Consider the following 17,665-nt stretch of genomic DNA (forward strand, 5'->3'; position numbering starts at 1 on the left):
TCCCTCTCTCTCTCTCCTTCAATCTCGAAGCGCTGGTTATCTTCGGACTGGCACAATGTCGGGAATAATTAAATTTGCAAACGGCAGCAATAAATTCGTTTGCACCTTGAAGAAAAGATAAATGACAATTTAGACTAAAAAATATTAGAATTGTGAAACGAAAATATTATATATGTATAGAAAATTTAGATTTTGATTTTTATAAAATTGTAAGTTTGCTGTAAATAAAATTTTGTTGAAAATTAAATATAAAAGATTTTAAAGACTTAAAAATTAAATTGAATAAATATTAATATTTACTTTCGTTGGTATTTTTTTATCGTGTGCAAAATCTCCTTTCACAAATGCAAGTTGAATGTTTGATTTATTCGCAATAGCGTCAACTTGTTGCAAAATATGCGAGTGTGTTTACAACGCGAAGACAAATATTCTTTTGTAGCTTTAAAGCGTTCTCTAGCAAAGAAATCGAACAAATCCAAGAGGCTCCGACTATTTCTCGCCATGGCGAATGCGCAAAGCAAGGGGAATCTGTGCGTACGGAAATCCGTGGAAAGCTCAACTTCCGCGTGCTCGGAGAAAAGTTCGATGCATTGTATATGTGGGATAGCTGCAGTAAAGGCTCGGGTAAAGCCGACGTCTCGGGTCTGGATGTACGAAATAGGAAAGTGTGCGAGCGGAGAGGAGTCGGTGAGATTCCTGGAGAGCCAGGGTGACGGAGGGAAGGAGAGGAAAGGGGAGGGAAGCAACAAAGAAGCCCGGGTTTCGCCTAGACATCGGCACGCGACGCACGCTAAACGCATATCTACGCAGGTGTTCCGCGAGTTCGCCATGCCGGCCTTACATAACAACGATCCACGGCTTTCGAATGTGAAATGCGTATACGATTGCGAACGAGGAACGAAATGTTTCGACGGAACTTCTTTTAGCAGCCTCTGCATTTCCGAAGAATTTTATCCGAAACACGCGATCCAAAATTTTTTTTTCAAACAAGAGGAAAGGGCCTTTTATAATTTTTAAATCTCTTTTTTTTAGTATATTTTTTAAAATTATTCTTAGTTTTAGACAAAAAATGCTGCTCCTCTAATATTTTTTATGCATAGTTAAAAATAAATCGACTTCTGGAAAATGTCAATTTATTTAAATTCTCTCTCTCTCTCTCTCATACACACAACATAAAATAAAGTTTTTTCTTTCATTTTAAAACAAACCGCAATTTGCTATCTAATAAATCATAGGCTATAAGAAATAATCTCTATAATTAAACATCTCTATAATTTATTAAATAGTTTTGGCACAATTTGAAAGAGGTAAACTGAATCTAAAGTATTTTCCACTCATCACGTCCGAACTTCGATGTTCCGACAGAAACATCGTCTGTCACGGTTTATAAGCACTGCTTTCCACTCTGATATACAGAATGTCGCATATCTTGCTTCGTCTTTTCACCCCGCTCTACCCGGCATAGATTCACATCGCGCGATCGCATGAATAAAATAGGGACAGGTGCGTGTAGACGACAGCACGCGACGTTTCGAGAGGGTGGCACGACACGAGTAGAGCAACAGGCACGAGAGGAAGAAAACCGACGACTGTCAATAATAATACAATACTTGAAGATTAACACCGTAGGGAACGTAAGGAGATTATAGCAAAATAATCAATACGAAATTGATTTACGTTCATCATGCAGTTCGAAATATTATAGTAAGAATTGTTGCAGTAAGAATTTGAAAAAAATGCGATTTTTACAGAATATATTAAGCGCGTGTGTGTAATAATTATGATAAATGATGAAATTAAAATAAGATGATACGACAATTTTTTATATAATGGTGACATAAATTGCTTTTGAAAAGAGAATTGAAGAAACTATTAATCTCATTTTTCATAACAAAATTTCATTATTATTTATAATCGAATCGTCTAGACATTAAACGATCAAATCATTTTCATTTTTAGCCATATCATGTATTCTCAATTTTTCACATTATATGCCATTATACTCTAGACAGATACTCTCGAAAGTGCTGAAGAATCGTATGTCTTTACACTATTCTATTTTCTGATCAGCTACAATGAGCTTTATATAGGCAACGATAAAGCGTCGCCTCAATGATCAGCCACAACTAACAATATTTACACTGGGAAAGCGTCGTATCAAAGACAATGGAGCAAGGGGTCAAGGAATCCGCATGTGGAGCGACACTATATTGCGACCACATTGTATACTCGGACGCCGACGAGAGTATAAATAATGGAGAAACGGTTTCACGGAAATCTGACGCCGTCCTATTTTCCCTCACTCTCGATCGAAGCAAACTCGCGACAAGGACAGTTAATAACCGCTAATCAGCGGTTTCATTATTTACGAGCGGTAAAGAGACGACAAAGAAATGAACTTTTCGCGGAACTCGCGATGAGTATGTACCGGACGGGCGTAAAGGAGGCGGCAAATTAAAAGAATTCAGTTCGCGTGCTGGACGGAATTAATTACGCAACTTCAATCCGAGTGGTCCAGGTCGCCGTCGCCGTTACGGAACGTGCACTTTTATACGGCCCACGGGAGAGCAACGTTGCTCCTCGCTAATTGCTGACACGTGGCGAATTAATATCAACGTCAAAAATGCAAAAATACATACTCAATTCTTGCTCGAGGTTTTCCTTTTCCGGCTCTTTCAACGCGCTTTCGGGATATGATATACGTCAGTTTACGGAATTGATAAGAAATAAATGCCTGCGGAAATTCCTCGGGAAACGTTTCGACGATAGGTGAGCATCCGGCGCATCCGTTCTCGACTTTAATCTTTCACAAGGCCGAACCTGTGCCTGGGAGATCGACGCGCTTGAGAGTGGCACGATATATATTCGCGGTATTTATTCTTATAAGTTCTCGACAGACGCAAATCCATAATTCAGCAGCCGACAATCAGAAAGACGAGCCGCTGGCTCGAGATGCGGTTGAGGAACATTTATTTTGAAGCGCTGTCAGAACCCGCCGTTTCTCTCTCCCCTTGATTCATCGGCAGCGAGAGAACCCCGAGACTCAGCTTGGAATATTTATGCCAGACGGATTCCGAGGATCGTACGTTTGAACCGATATCGAGAGAGGGGAGATGCAAGTACGTACGAGATACGTCGCGAATCGAGCAGCAATATAAATGACCGCATCAAACTTTTAATAGGAAATACTCTGTCTCTGGTCTCTTGTAGATTAGAAGAAACTACCGTCACTCTACATTTGAATATGGATCTATAATCGCGATATGCGCGCGAGACTTTGACTTAAATGAGGATGCCATTACTTGCAATGATATACTATATTAGGGGGTAAAAAAATCCTGTTTGTTTTAGATTTAGATGTGAATGAAATTAAATTGGACATATATAATTCTGTTGTCATGAAAAATAATTTTTTTCTAAATTTGACAGCACTGAGAAAAATTGGAATGATTAAGAAAATCAAAGAATGATCGCACTAACCTATATCCATAAATTTTTCCAAAATTTTAAAAAGGAAAAAAAAAATGTAGATAAAGTCTTCTTAACAAACACGCGGGAACTAAAGATAACAAAAGGATGCGAAAGTTTCTCGACATATACACGGCGTTCCTTTTTTTTTCCCCCTGCGCGGTTGAATATCTAATCGAGGAGTCGGGTTTGGTCGGAAAATCACGATGCCGACTAATTGCTAATAACCGGCGAGCAAATATTACTTCAATCACGGTTCCTCGATAACATCGTTAAAGCCCGGCCGACTGCTGATTGCGCGACGAGAGCGAGCGCGCCGAGTAGAACGCATCGCGTTCGCGAGGCGAGCGCGGCTTATGACGGATGAATTGAATTGCCAAAAAATAACTGGATAAAAAGATTTAGCCGGCCGAGTCCGCGAGCCGGTCGCGACCGCATCGATTCTATCGTGCCGGCGTTGCACCGGCGGAAATCCCTTTTCCGCCGTACGCGACATCGCGAATTGATAACCGATAATAATTCGGCCAAAAGCTCGCTCAGCATTTTTGCGTTCTTTTGCTCTTTCTCTCTCGTTCTCTCTCTCTCTCTCTCTCTCTCTCTCGCTCGCTCGCTTTCTCTTTCTCCCTTTCTCTTGTTGTGTTTGCCGTCCCTTTGATCACGCGATCTGCCTGCTCTAGCTAAAACGATCTCTCCTATTCGGGATTATAACGCCGCATGTACTATGCACTCCGCTGTGAACTGCATACGGCTTTGAGCCAGAAGCGACGCGACACAATAAACGGACACGCAACGGGCGGTATCGAGCTGCAGGCTATGCTCGTCATGCAGTTATGAACCGTGAGAACCTCTTACTTTACGACGCTTGAATATAATTTCTGATACTGTGTCACGTAAACAATCGTAATCCATAACTCGTGCATCCTCCTCGCGCCGAGGATGCACAAGTTCGATGCGCGATGCATGCAATATCGCGCGATGCAAGTCAACGATGTAAACAGCTAATGCCAAACTATTAGCTAACTCTGAGAGCGCTGTTGGAGCGATCCACATTTAAACCATTGCACGTTTCATAATAAATTTTAATAATCTCATAATAACAATATTTGCATACCCGTGCTTTCTCCATCATTTCTGTTTTTATTACAGTTATTTAAAACTAATGTAAATAAAAATTAATGTTCCTAATTAATGTAATTAATATTTCTTTGCAGAGAATTTATGAGTATTTGTTTTATAAATATTTCAATTCCGCACGCAATTTGCAAAAATGAAAGGAAAGGTTGCACAAATTTTAAAACCAACGAACGGGAGCATTGTTGGTCTACATATATTCATCAAAGAGCACTCATCGCGCAATATTTGGAAAACTTGCGGACATTGTGCCCGGTTTCATTGTCAAATGAGTACGCTGATGTGAAAGTGATATGATTTTACCGTGATTTCATTTCGGCCGGTAAAACCACGTCGCGCTGTTACGTTTGTAGGTCGCGAAAGAGAGATAATTTAACAATGGCACGCAGTAGAAAATTCAATTACGCGTCCACGGTAATTTCGCTGGCTCGCATATCATTACGGATTTTAACGTAGAGATAATCCCTCTCGATGTAACCCGTCGGATTCGTATCTCATTATGGATTTTCACTAGCATGATAAAAACCATCACCGATGTGTTTTATGGCCATGTGTGGGAACGCGGTGTAAAATGAGTAGCATCCAGAGCGTGGAGAACAAAATATTCGTAGCAATTATAAAATAGTCGCTGCTTATTGTTTAAACGTCACGACAAAACATAAGCTTCTGTGCCAAGTTTATATACGGGCTCAAATAATACCTTTATATTTTTACAGCGCGTATGGTTCTTTTATACCACCAGATTGAATAACCAATGAATATACATATATAAATTTTGAAATTATACGAATCTCTCTAAAAGAACGTAATATAAATTAATATTTCATTTCATATGCAAAAAATATATATATATGTGTGTGTGTGTGTGTGTGTGTGTGTGTGTGTGTGTGTGTGTGTGTGTGAACGCGACTTTAAAAAATTATAAAATAATTATATTTTATTATGGACATATTTAATAATCAAGATTACATAGAGATAAAATATATAAAAAATTAAAGTTTTCATGTAAAGTATCGATATTTTCAAACGTAGAGTTTTATTATGTTTGAACAAATATTAACAGTTTGGAGCACCTTAGGCGATTGTGTGCCAATTAATTTCGCAGTGGCAGCGCGATCGCGACAACGATAATTTCTTTTATTATCATGCTTGCAGCGTTAGCACAATAGCGCGCTATATTTGGCGTGTATTATCGCGTGCGCGGATAATAGAATCCGAGAGCGCGAACAATCGCGATCGTCGCACAATAGCATAAATCCCAGCTTTTCGATTAAAATCCAAATGGCTTGTGGCCGAAAAAAAAAACCAAAAAATTGGGAAGCAAGAGAAAGAGAAAGAGGGCAGAAAAAGAACCGATCGTTCTAAACACTCGTCGCGTTTGCTTATATACGCGCGATGGGTGGCGGCCACTCGCTCGGATGCACGCCGATGCAACTCGCGTTTTCACAATACCGACGTAAAGAAATAGATTTTCCGCCTAACGAGACGGAAACTAGCAAATACACGACCGCGGGGTGAGGTCGTGCGTGCGTGCTCGTGGCACGCTGCCAACCGTACATGATAAAACACATCCGTTTTTTTTTTTTTATTTTTACATTCTTTCCCTCTGTTTTTCTTTTTTTTATGTACATAACGAAGAACGGACACGCCGAGCGGAATCTTTTTCGTTCGCTGCTCGTTACACGCGCACGCTCGTCGACCACTGCACCATGACGACAGAGAAATCTCCGGCGGAAAGATTGCGAAAAAATATGTTTGCATTTCAACCGGTTCTCTCTCGTCTCTTCGCTCCTACGAGCGAAAGCAATACGTTACGACGGTAATTTGAAAAATTTGTCGACCAACGAGAACGCGGCGCAGCAACGCGTCGCGGCGCGGAACGACGCAGTAATATTGCATTTTTCTTCGTTTACTAACGACGAAAGCAACATATCGCGCATGCACTTTGAAAAATTTCCCCATCATTTTATAGCAGTATCGGAGAAGAGTTTCTAGAGTATTTCGCCGGCGAGGAATTGTTTTCTCTCGGAGATGGCTTGTAGAAACGCAAACTTTTGTCCCGCGCGTGCGTCTTATTATTCTGTCACTTACAAATGTCATGAAGAGATTTCTACTTAGGTAGAAAGCTCAACACACACATACAAATCGACTCATAGACCGAAACAACATCAAAATGGGTGTCGAACATTGGAATGGAAATCAGTATGTCCAGCCACCTGTCGTACTTGCCGTCCGTATGTGGAATGGTTGTTTCGCCGACTCTGCAACTTTTACTGCAGAATGACAAAGCACAAAACTTGCATACATCGTCGCGCACGCGGTCGCAACATTTGCATAAGTGTCAACAAGTTGCTTGAAAAATGTAAGACGGATGATGTAGTGAAAATACAAAGGAAAAGAAAAAATCAAAATTTTCTGGCTCTGCAGGACCCTTTATAAAAAACTTTACGGTCAAGAGATTACTTCAAACTTGTCAAAGTGTTTATCTTTAAAATATCTTTCATATATTTAAAACTCTATTTCTAAATCTTAAAAATTTTATTTTTATAAAAAAAAACATTGCGCTAATAATTTCCAATCTTTGCCAAATTTCTTAGCGAATTAATAAAATATAGAATTAAGCTTCCTGCCATAGCCTCCCCCTATTTTTAATCATTCAAGAATAAAGAGATTAAACAATCTATAACGTACCAAAGAATTAACTTAAAGTTCTATCCGTCAAAGGATTAACTATGCACGCGAAATCAATTCTAATGGATATAATGTGCTCCGCTTTATCTAAAAAATATCTCAAAATTAATATAGCATTCTACACGGTAGTGCAATTTAATTTTAACCAATTTTATTGCCCACATACTGATGAATAATGAAGAGATGCTGCCAGCCGATGAATCGGGCTCTCCCGAAAATACGGCTCATCATTTACACGCAATCCGACGAAATCCGTTTCTTTCAAGGCAGAGTGAGAATAACGCAACGCGACACGCCCACGCCCGTTATACAAAAATCAATTATTGGCTCGTTCTAACAATCGCACTAACAATGTGAGAGCACAAAAGGGATATTCATAAAAGTTTCGCCGGCGAGAAATATTATTTTTATTTTTATTTTTAATACATGATATTTTATCAGAACAGAGCTTGACAATTAATAATATTTCTCCAACCAAAATCTTCTGAATATGAATAATATATTATCATTTCTACTCGCAAAACTATTATCAACCATTAACATAATGCCTTATAAAATTGCATTGATTTTCACGGCGAAAAATATTTCGCACAGAGAATGATGAGCATAGACGTGATCAAGCGCGGGAAGATTATAGAGAAAGCATCGATATTTATAGTTTGTATTAAAATCAGGACATCTCAGACCGTATAAAGTTTAGAATAGAATATAAAAAATTGTCTAGTTATAAACTTACATCTGACGCACATTATATTAATTGTTTTGTTTTCCAAGTATTGCAAAAATAATCAAATGGATAATAATATGTATTGTAAAGCTATAGCTTGTCTAATCACGTGCTAAAATAAAACTGTCGACGATCGCTGTCTCTTAATCGATAAATGGAAGAATGGATATGTCTAAAGAGAAAGAGAGAGAGAGAGAGAGAGAGAGAGAGAGAGAAAAAAGAGAGAGATACGCTATCAGAGACAAATATTTTATTAAAACGATCCACCATATTAACACAAGTTGCACGATATTTTTTCTCGATACCCATGAATGTTTTTGTATATGCACGGACAAACGGTTATGCATGCGCTTTTCATGTTCCATAATACGTATCTGTGTTCGTATGATAAATATAATTCAATGTACATTCCGATTCGCGTTCTTTTATTATGCAATTTATATTGTTCCCCGTGGAACGAATACAAGGACCTCTGTACCGAGGGTGCTCATAAAAATTCAAAAAGTTATGTGAACCCATTGCTGCTATTATGAAAACCATCAAAGAGACGCAGGTTTTGTTCTGAAAAATAGAACTCGGTCTTCACAGAATGAAACGTATCCCCAGATCATATACCCCAATGCACGCTCTAATTTACTGGACTTTCAGTTTTGTTATTGCGCCAACACGCGCGCGCGATAGCAAACTAGTTTTTTTTGGGGCGAATACAATGGTCTAAAAAAATGTCTTAAAATAATGGGGCACGCTATTCATTGTGAAAAATAGTGTTTGCTTTTTCTACGATATCTTGAATTTGCCACGTCGGCCAGTGTGACCCATTTTCCCCTCTTGTCGACTTATATTATAATGAAGTCTATGTAACGCCTTCACATCGTGCTCCATTAATCACGGGTTTCAATAGTAACGCGATAAAAATTAGCAACCGGAGGACGCTATTTATATAACGACGAGAATTCCCGATAATTGACATCACGTAACATTTTGTTGACGCTACTTTCAAGCAAAGTTGCACGAGATATCAAGATTAGTAATCTCGATATTGTCTTTTCTCGAAATTCGAGACAAGATTTTTAATTAGCTATCAAGACAATACCAATGCTACGATTGCAAGATTGATTAAAAAAAAAAAGAAAAAAAAACTAAAATAAGTATATTTGTTTGTGTAAGTTAGAAAAAAGTTGAGAAAAAAATCATTATATAAAAAATTTTTATTTAACAAATAAAAACGTTTATATTAACAAAGTTTCCGAGAATTTTCAATACGAATACAATATTTATAACAACAATGTCTTGTCTCGAGTCTTGTGCAACCTTTCAAGCAAATTTGTAACTTGTTTCTTATTTTATTTTATTTTATTTTTTTTTTTAACTTAATGCATAGTGGAGACATGTTCGCGCACATCTCTTCATTAGCAGAAATTTTACAAAATAGCTCAGCTTTTATATAGAATGATGTAACATGAAATTTTTTCACAATTGAATTTCGCGTAATGCACCTACAAAAGATAATTCAAATTGTTATTAAATTCTTCATCCTTTTTCTTCTTGACCAAGATAATTTTAACATGAAATTTTGCTCTCATCCTTATTTACAAAATTCGATAAAACTAGTGTCACCCGCATTTTCTTTCTTCTCCTTGATTGAGAAAATTCCAGAACAGAGTGGATATCTTTGAGAGACAGCTTTACAATTACCTCCGATGTTCTACATTTTACGCGCTAACGAATTGCTTTGTTGCCGAGCGTAAAAACCACAGTTGCGACATTTCTGAATTTTAAAACTGCATTGCAATTTCGATGGTCGAAAGGATCGTGATAAGAACTCTCATAATCACGCTTTCACAAATCGGCAACGAAAGTGTTCATAAACTAATAATGCATCTCGAGAGATCTTCATGCTAAAAGCAAATCGTTTTTGTTTTACTTTTTTTTTATCCTCTACATCCGTTTAAGGCTAAATATCTCTGTTTACTGAATAATTATTTTTAAGTCCGTCGTTAAAAGAGCAAAATAAGTTTATATGTAATTCATTTCAATGATTTTTTTTTACTAAATAATTCTATAACATCCTATATCAAAATATTAACATAGGCTATTTCTAAAAATGTCCGCACGTTAATAAAATGCATTCGAATCCAAAATAAATGTCACAAAAATATATTCTGGAAACTCGGCAATAATTTACTACACTTGTTACAAAAACAGTCGTCGTATCGATTTCAGGATCGGTATAAAAGGGGGACAGTCATGCGCTTACAAGATAACATCCCAGGAAAACTTTGTGAGACTAGCAATTTTCCGGTATATCGAGTTCGTGAGAGCGCGACGGCGGAAAGTTCGCGTCCGGAAGTCGCTATGAGGTGGTGTGGAAATAAATTCAAAATATGGCGCACTCTGTGAATAAGAGTTCCGTGGTGTGAGACAGGCTCGACCGAAAGCGGGTCAAAGGATTCGAAGGTGCCGCAAGAATCGTTATCATTTTTCCGACTCAATAAAAAGTGGGAGAAGTCGCGCTTACGGATGTGCCGCCGAACAGCTATTCCATCAATACTGGAAATACTGAGAACGTATATAACTTCGTTTGGGAATGATACCGGAGATACGGCTGATGGTCCCCGCGAGGAAGAAGAGGATGCTGCGCGAGATCTTCGTCGCATTCGAATAAGTCGCTCGCGGCGAATTTACGACCGTCCGATCTTCTCGTTTTCTCTACAGCCGACTCTCGATTAAGATTTTCAAGGATAAGAATCCATGGGCGAAAAATCCGTGAAGCTCCAGCGATATCTCGCGGAAAATATTTCGCTATAAAGCGCATGGAAGTTTTGCCTAAAGGCTACGCACACGGCGTACGGTATATATAAGTTTCGCGAAATAAAAACGCCGGCTGTCCAATATATGCTAAAGCGAAATGATTCCAGAGAATTTCTCGACTCTCTCTCTCTCTCGTCTAATGCACATTGAGCTTTTTCACGCTGCTACTTCGCGTTTTGATACTTCTCTTTGAAATCACCGGACACTTCGCCAATGTTGCTCCTCTCGAGAAAGAGATCGATCTCGTTGAAGAAACGAACATTAAACGAAGGAGAAAAGACCGAGTGGAAAATCAGGAAGAAAAACAAACAATCGCAGCAACAATTCCAACATTCGCGCGTAATCAACGCGTCCTTTTCAAAAACGTTTTATAGCAAAACCCATTTTCATCAGAAACCGAGAAATTGCACAATACACGAGAATATTTAATAGCTCGTGGCAATTTTTCAATCGCGATATCGAATCACGCCGCACGTGCTGTTGCCGTTATCGCGCAGCTGAACTAGTTCGATAAAATATATGTTTCGCTAAGAATATTATTTATGTAATCAAGAAAACCGCAACACATCTTGTTATAGTTGAAAAAAACTAAATGATTTTTAATTACAATAAAATATTATTTTTTTAACACAAAAGTTTTTAGTTTATAAATGATCAAAACTCAAGTGGTTTTAATAAATTAATCTCTAAATAAATCTAAATCTGTGAAATTCAATGTTCACTTTTCACTCAATGAGAAACAATATGTGAAAAATATAAACTGCATACATTGTTTTCTAAAAAATATAATTTATATGCTAAGCAAAAATCGATATTACTTATATGTTAGCCGAAAAATCTGCAATCTGCCGAAAGCGCAGGCATTGCAGAAATATTTAGTATAGACCCACGCGGTGTTTGCTGCTATCAAGGGTCTAAAAGCTTTAACGTCGTTTATAAGGATAAACTATAATACGGTACACTTTATTTCTCGCATTACGTACGCCGTCGATACTTTATGTCGCCGCGGCGCGTTTTATATGGCGCAAAAGGAGGAGGAGATTTCTGATATTTCCATAACAGTGCATGCATTCGTCTCCTCCGCCGGATATCGGGAATTGGGAAAAAGGGCGGTCAAATGTAGAATTACGGTCGTACCTGAACGCTGATAAGACGGAGCGATTCAATCAGATCGAGCAGTCTCGACGCAAAATGTGCACAGATGAACGTGCTTTCATTTCAAATACATCAACAATACAGGATCATCAAAAATCAAACAGATTACTTTAATGCAAAAATACTAATGTGAATGTTGATTATCAACTAATACTGTTTTATACAGAAATAAATTTATAATTTTGCAATAAATCTTGACGGATAAATTCTCTGAATATTATTTGGAGAAAAAAATTCTGTTGGTTGCAAATTATATCTATGCGAATAAATATAATTTTGAATTAATCTAAGGGCTCTTATAACTTTAATGATATTACGCCATTTATCTACAAGAATATTTAACTTATCCAATTAAAATTTTGTAATCTGGTAATTCATTATATTTTAATCTTCGTATTATATGTATAACCGTGAAAATTAGTCTCTTCGTAATTATCTCCATAATCAACAACACGTAGTACACATTTCATAATTAGCTTACAAATCTCTCTGAAAAATTCCTAACATATATTATCTCTACGTAACAATGTAAAAGGCGCAGAAAATTTCTGCCAATAAATGGAATCGATCTAAAAAATAGAATCGTTGCTAAAAAAAGTTAAAATCTGTCCAAAACTGCGCGTCATGAGAGACAATTGAATCAATAGCGTCTAAAAAGAACTTTATCCGAAAATGTAAACGGTATCGACTACCGTCGACTGCGATAAAGCACACACGTATTTACGTATTTAAAGCAGGTGTTAAATGCGCGCTGCGGTCCGGCAACGGCAACGCGCGCGAGCGTATCTCAAGCGACTACTCTACAAACGCCACACTTGAGTTCTCTCGAGACTGTCGTAATGCGATTCACGCAAATGCGGGGCGATTCATCGGACTGTAATGAACTGTAATTTGCACGAGTGTCGACTGCAAACGAGCGGATTTATCGCGAGAGTTGAGTTATGCTGCCTTTGAGCTTGCCCCTTAACGATCAATTATACAGCAATATTACTTCGCTTGAGTTTATTCGAGAATATATAAATATAAATTTGCCGCATTTTCATGTTAAATGTATACCGGTCGGCGTAACATAAATATATCGAGATTCTTCCAACACTATCATTATCGTGAAACGATATCACCGCGCGATAATTGAAAGTTCGTACACCAAATGGCTGCATTAAGGGGTATAAGCATCCCGCACGTGTGCCAATCTCTGTTTATGACAGGAAATCTTTTTGCCGCGCTCGCGCTCGCACACGATCTCGATCGCAGCATCGTCATCGAAAATCTTTGATCCAATTTTAGGGCCATTGTTCTCTTCGGCCACTGTGTAATCCCTTCTGGAATATTGATATAGGTGCGCGTTCTCGTTAGCAGCAACTGTCTGCGCGTATAAATTTGCCGGACACATTCTCGACACGGCCATCGAAGGAATCGCTTCCTGTTTCCTGTACTTCGCTTCTGGTTAAGGGGAATGAAGACATTGATAACTCGCCAAGAGGCACACCGAACGGAGATTGCTACCACTTACTCGTTCTAGCTAAATCATCAATCGTCTACGTCACTGTATTATAACATGGTAAAAATACCGCTCGTCATCTCCAATTTTTATATTTCAACCGACTCTCGAATCGGAATGCAATCTCAAACAAGATATTTTTTTTATTTGTTTTCATAATATTTATTTTATTGTTCTGATATAAATTGAGAAAGTCATTTCTTACGCTAAAAAAATGCTACACAATGTATGCATTTTACTCTAATAATAACAATATCAATTTTCGAATACGCGATTGTTGTTGGTTCAATATTCATTATGATACGCGATTCATATTGCACTTAAACGCAAATAATAATAATTCAAAGACAAAGTTAGTTTGCATGGCCATCTAATGGAAAATTATTATATAATCGTTGCCTTCTGAAGCGCGATTATAGTTGCTATAGTTGCAGTAACGTGCTCTGTCACGTATAACGGAAAGTTCAGGCATCCCCTTGTCTGGCGATGCCTAAAGGCTACGATAATTTTACGGCTCATTTGCATAATGCCGTCGGCCAGTCACGTGAATCACTTTGATAAGCCCAATAGTAATGGTTTACGCTCTCTCTACCGTAGTTCGTCTGTTCGATTGCACCGGGATCTCTGCGGGGAGTTTCGATTTACTGCTCCACCGTGCCGATCGCAATTCAATTTTTCGGCATTTGCCACGATATAAAGTAGGACATAGACAAAGAATGTCCCAGAGAGCCACCACAAACATTCCCATATATTCGGCGACAAAGAGAAAATGCATTAAAAATGCATTATTGACGAAACATGATTATAACGGACGACGTAATATCTGATAAATATCGTAAAACTATCTAAAAAATAATTTCCAACCTTTACATCATTCCAATAATATCAATATCCAATTAATAAATAAACTACACGCAATAAAAATACTAATTATTAAATAAAACAGCTATTTCTGTCATTTACGCTAAGCATCGGGCCTATGTTCAGTTTATATACGCTTTTGGGAAATGATATATTTATCTGGTGTACGAAAGTTAAATTACGCCGACTCACGTGGAGTTTAATAACGCGCGTGCAATTTAATTTTAAGGTTTTCTCGTTTAAAGGTGATGTGAGATGGGAGATGCCACGACGTAAATTCACGATACGCGCCTCCGGCAGGTAGGTAGATAGATAGATATATAATAACATCGATTACAACTTCAATAGAACACCGCGGTGTTCTTGCGGTACCTCCCCCGCCGCCCGCCCGCGACAAACTCGAGTTTGGCAAATTGGCTTCCCGACTTACAATCAACCGCATTCCGCAAACGTGTTACACAACCGCTCGATATCTATAATTCTCGGTCACGATGCTCGTCAAGAAGGATATCGATGTGGTCGGACAATATTATGTATAATTATATTGCGCGAATCATTAGGAAGGAAGCAATATCGCCGAAATTAGCCGTGCAAAAAATCATTCACAAAATTGATTCTCTCGTCGGCTCGACTTGTCTGTTTCATTTGTAGCCAAAGTAAATTACGAGAATCGCGGGATGAAAATAATTGTCTGTAGATTGATGCAGATCTCGTGCATTGATATAAAAGAGCAATTTATATTTCTACGTCTCTCATTGCGCGATCAATTGTCATCCTTTTCATTTCAACGTGATAAATATTACCTTTTCTACCACCTTTCCCAATAGAAATATCTCTTTCGAATAAATTCTAATTATACACCGCAATTTTTAAAATACGGTTTATATTATAAAAGGCTATAACTTTTTTTATATACCGTTTCTATGAGATGATTTATAACAATAATTCTGCGAATAAATAAAAGCGATATTTTAAAGCGGTCGAAAAATACGAGATTAAGTACAGAATTACGGCATTATTTTCGAAAAATAGTTTCAGTTAGTAATGGCGAATATTATATAGTTGTAATTATATATGTAGCCTCCGTTCAATAGCAGCATCCAAAAGTCGTAACGAATTCGAAAAATACACACAGGCGAGTCAACACGCGAAGTTGGAGTTAGCCGACTCGTAAATGACCTGTCGTTTAAAAATTCAATTTTCTGTAACGTTCATAAGAAAGTTCGCTCCTCGATAAAATTTCCAGATACCTCTTTCCTCTCGATCCTCGGGCTAGAGGTACGATGAAAGTCATCCAAAAGAGCAAGAGAACGCCGTAGGGAAAGGAGATAAATTTGTTCTACTAATTCGAGCAATGTTTATTCTCTCAAAGCTAACAGTTAGCAGGACTAAGACGCGTTAATTACAAAATATGTGTAATTCGATTTGTAGTTGAGTTTTTCGGGGGTGACACGGAATTATCGCAAAGTTTTCTACTTGCATACAAACACGCCATAAAATTATTTATTTACTTGATATTTAACAGGCTCGAAAAGTTAACTCAATATTTAATTTTATTATTCATCCATCGACATATAAAATAAAATAATTAATTTTAAATAGATAAAAGTATCAAAAACGTACGTTTTAATTTCTCTAAATAAGTCCTCGACAACGTAATAAAGTAAAATATCCGATAGAAATTTCTACCCAAAATGCAATATTACGATACAGGAAAATACCGTAAAGAGAATTTCCGTAACGGCGTGTGTGTGTGTGTGTGCGTTGTGTAACATTATAGCCTCATATTATTCATCATTCCTGGACGTAGCAAAATTTCAGGTAATAACTTTTATACAGCTCACTCGCGCAGCGTGTTTATGATGAACGAGTGAATTTCCGTTACATGTCCAGCACGACAACCGTTCGATATTTTTTTTTTAAGGAATATTCTAAATAACAAATTTTACGCTATTAGAAAAAGAAAGAGCTATAAACTATTTGCGAAGGAGATATCGAATTGAATTAAATACGTGATACATAAAGTATTGATCGAAATTGCAAAAAAAATACAACTTGATATGAGAATAACTTGATATTCTTAATCTCAACAATCAAATCGTTCGTTGCTCCTACTGACTGTTCTCGATTTAATGCAATTCAGAATACAGTAAATTATGAATAATTCGATATGTCGATGGAGTTCACCCTGAAATTATTGGCCGACTGCCTTTCGCCGAACCATCTCGAGCGAGCTTGCTTAAAGCGCTTTATTCATGAATCCATTCATTCTATGGAAATCAATTCGATAGTGGCCCGCAGTGTTTAAGAATATCTGCACGGTTAGCCCTCTTTTCTTTTTCCATAATTATAGACGCGCGACGTTTGTCTTATCATACAGAATGTTGCGATAACGCGATCTTTTTTTGTACACGATATTTTCTTCTCTCTCCTTCTCAAGAGAAAATAACTTTCTCAGTTATTTCAGATAACCGCAAGTTTATAACTTGGATTACAAATAACTGACCGATATACTCGAGGTTTGGATAGATCAATTCATCGGCTAAGTTAACCGCAAAATATTATTAAACGCCGAAAATAATTATCAATCGTCCGTAAGAAAAGTATTCCACAAACTTGTATGCTTTTCATAAAGAGACGCGTTCAACAAACTGTTAATACAAACCACATCCTATAAAAACTGCCGGTTATTCGTGGCTCATTAATCGCAATATTCCGTCCAAAATTAGATCTCTCTCTTATAATATTTTACTCCTGATATACATTTCGATATAATCACGCCCATGTGAACGTGCATGGCTGTGTGCGTTGGAAAACAATAATGTTGTGTCGGTGTGGCCTATTTTACCAACACACTCGCGTTTTGTTCGAATGAGCGACACAGTGCGGTTGCACCGCTTTAAATTTATTTAGGCTAACAGAAAATAAATAACAAAAAATATTTATTAAATCGTTGGACTAAATTACATTCACAGAAATTTCTATTCAAACGCTTGAAACATGTTTATACTTTATCTCATTATTGAAATTCTGGCTTTAAATTCTGATTATCGATTTCATCATCTCTATCTCTCTTTTGTTTCATTAAACAAACACTTAAATTATAATTAAATTATTGTTTATGTACTTGATAATAATGTATGATCAGTGTGTATAAATTATATATAATCCAAAAAAGTATTTTAAAACTACAGAATATTAATTAAAATATTAATTAATACTATTATACATCATTCGTTTCTTATTTTATAATATCTTATTCTTAATGAATGATATTTTTAGATTATGTTTCTATTATATACATTTCAAAGCTACCTCTA

The 17,665-nt window shown here is 37.2% G+C and overlaps 1 protein-coding gene across 3 annotated transcripts in view; it reads right to left on the minus strand.

The window, feature by feature from the left end:
* Positions 1 to 17,665, minus strand: part of LOC126851497 (hemicentin-1-like) — a 94,526-nt gene that overhangs the window by 60,114 nt on the left and 16,747 nt on the right. The gene's annotated exons all lie outside the window — the stretch shown is intronic.

Source organism: Cataglyphis hispanica, chromosome 8, assembly GCF_021464435.1.
Source record: "Cataglyphis hispanica isolate Lineage 1 chromosome 8, ULB_Chis1_1.0, whole genome shotgun sequence".
Classification (NCBI taxonomy): Eukaryota; Metazoa; Arthropoda; class Insecta; order Hymenoptera; family Formicidae; genus Cataglyphis; species Cataglyphis hispanica.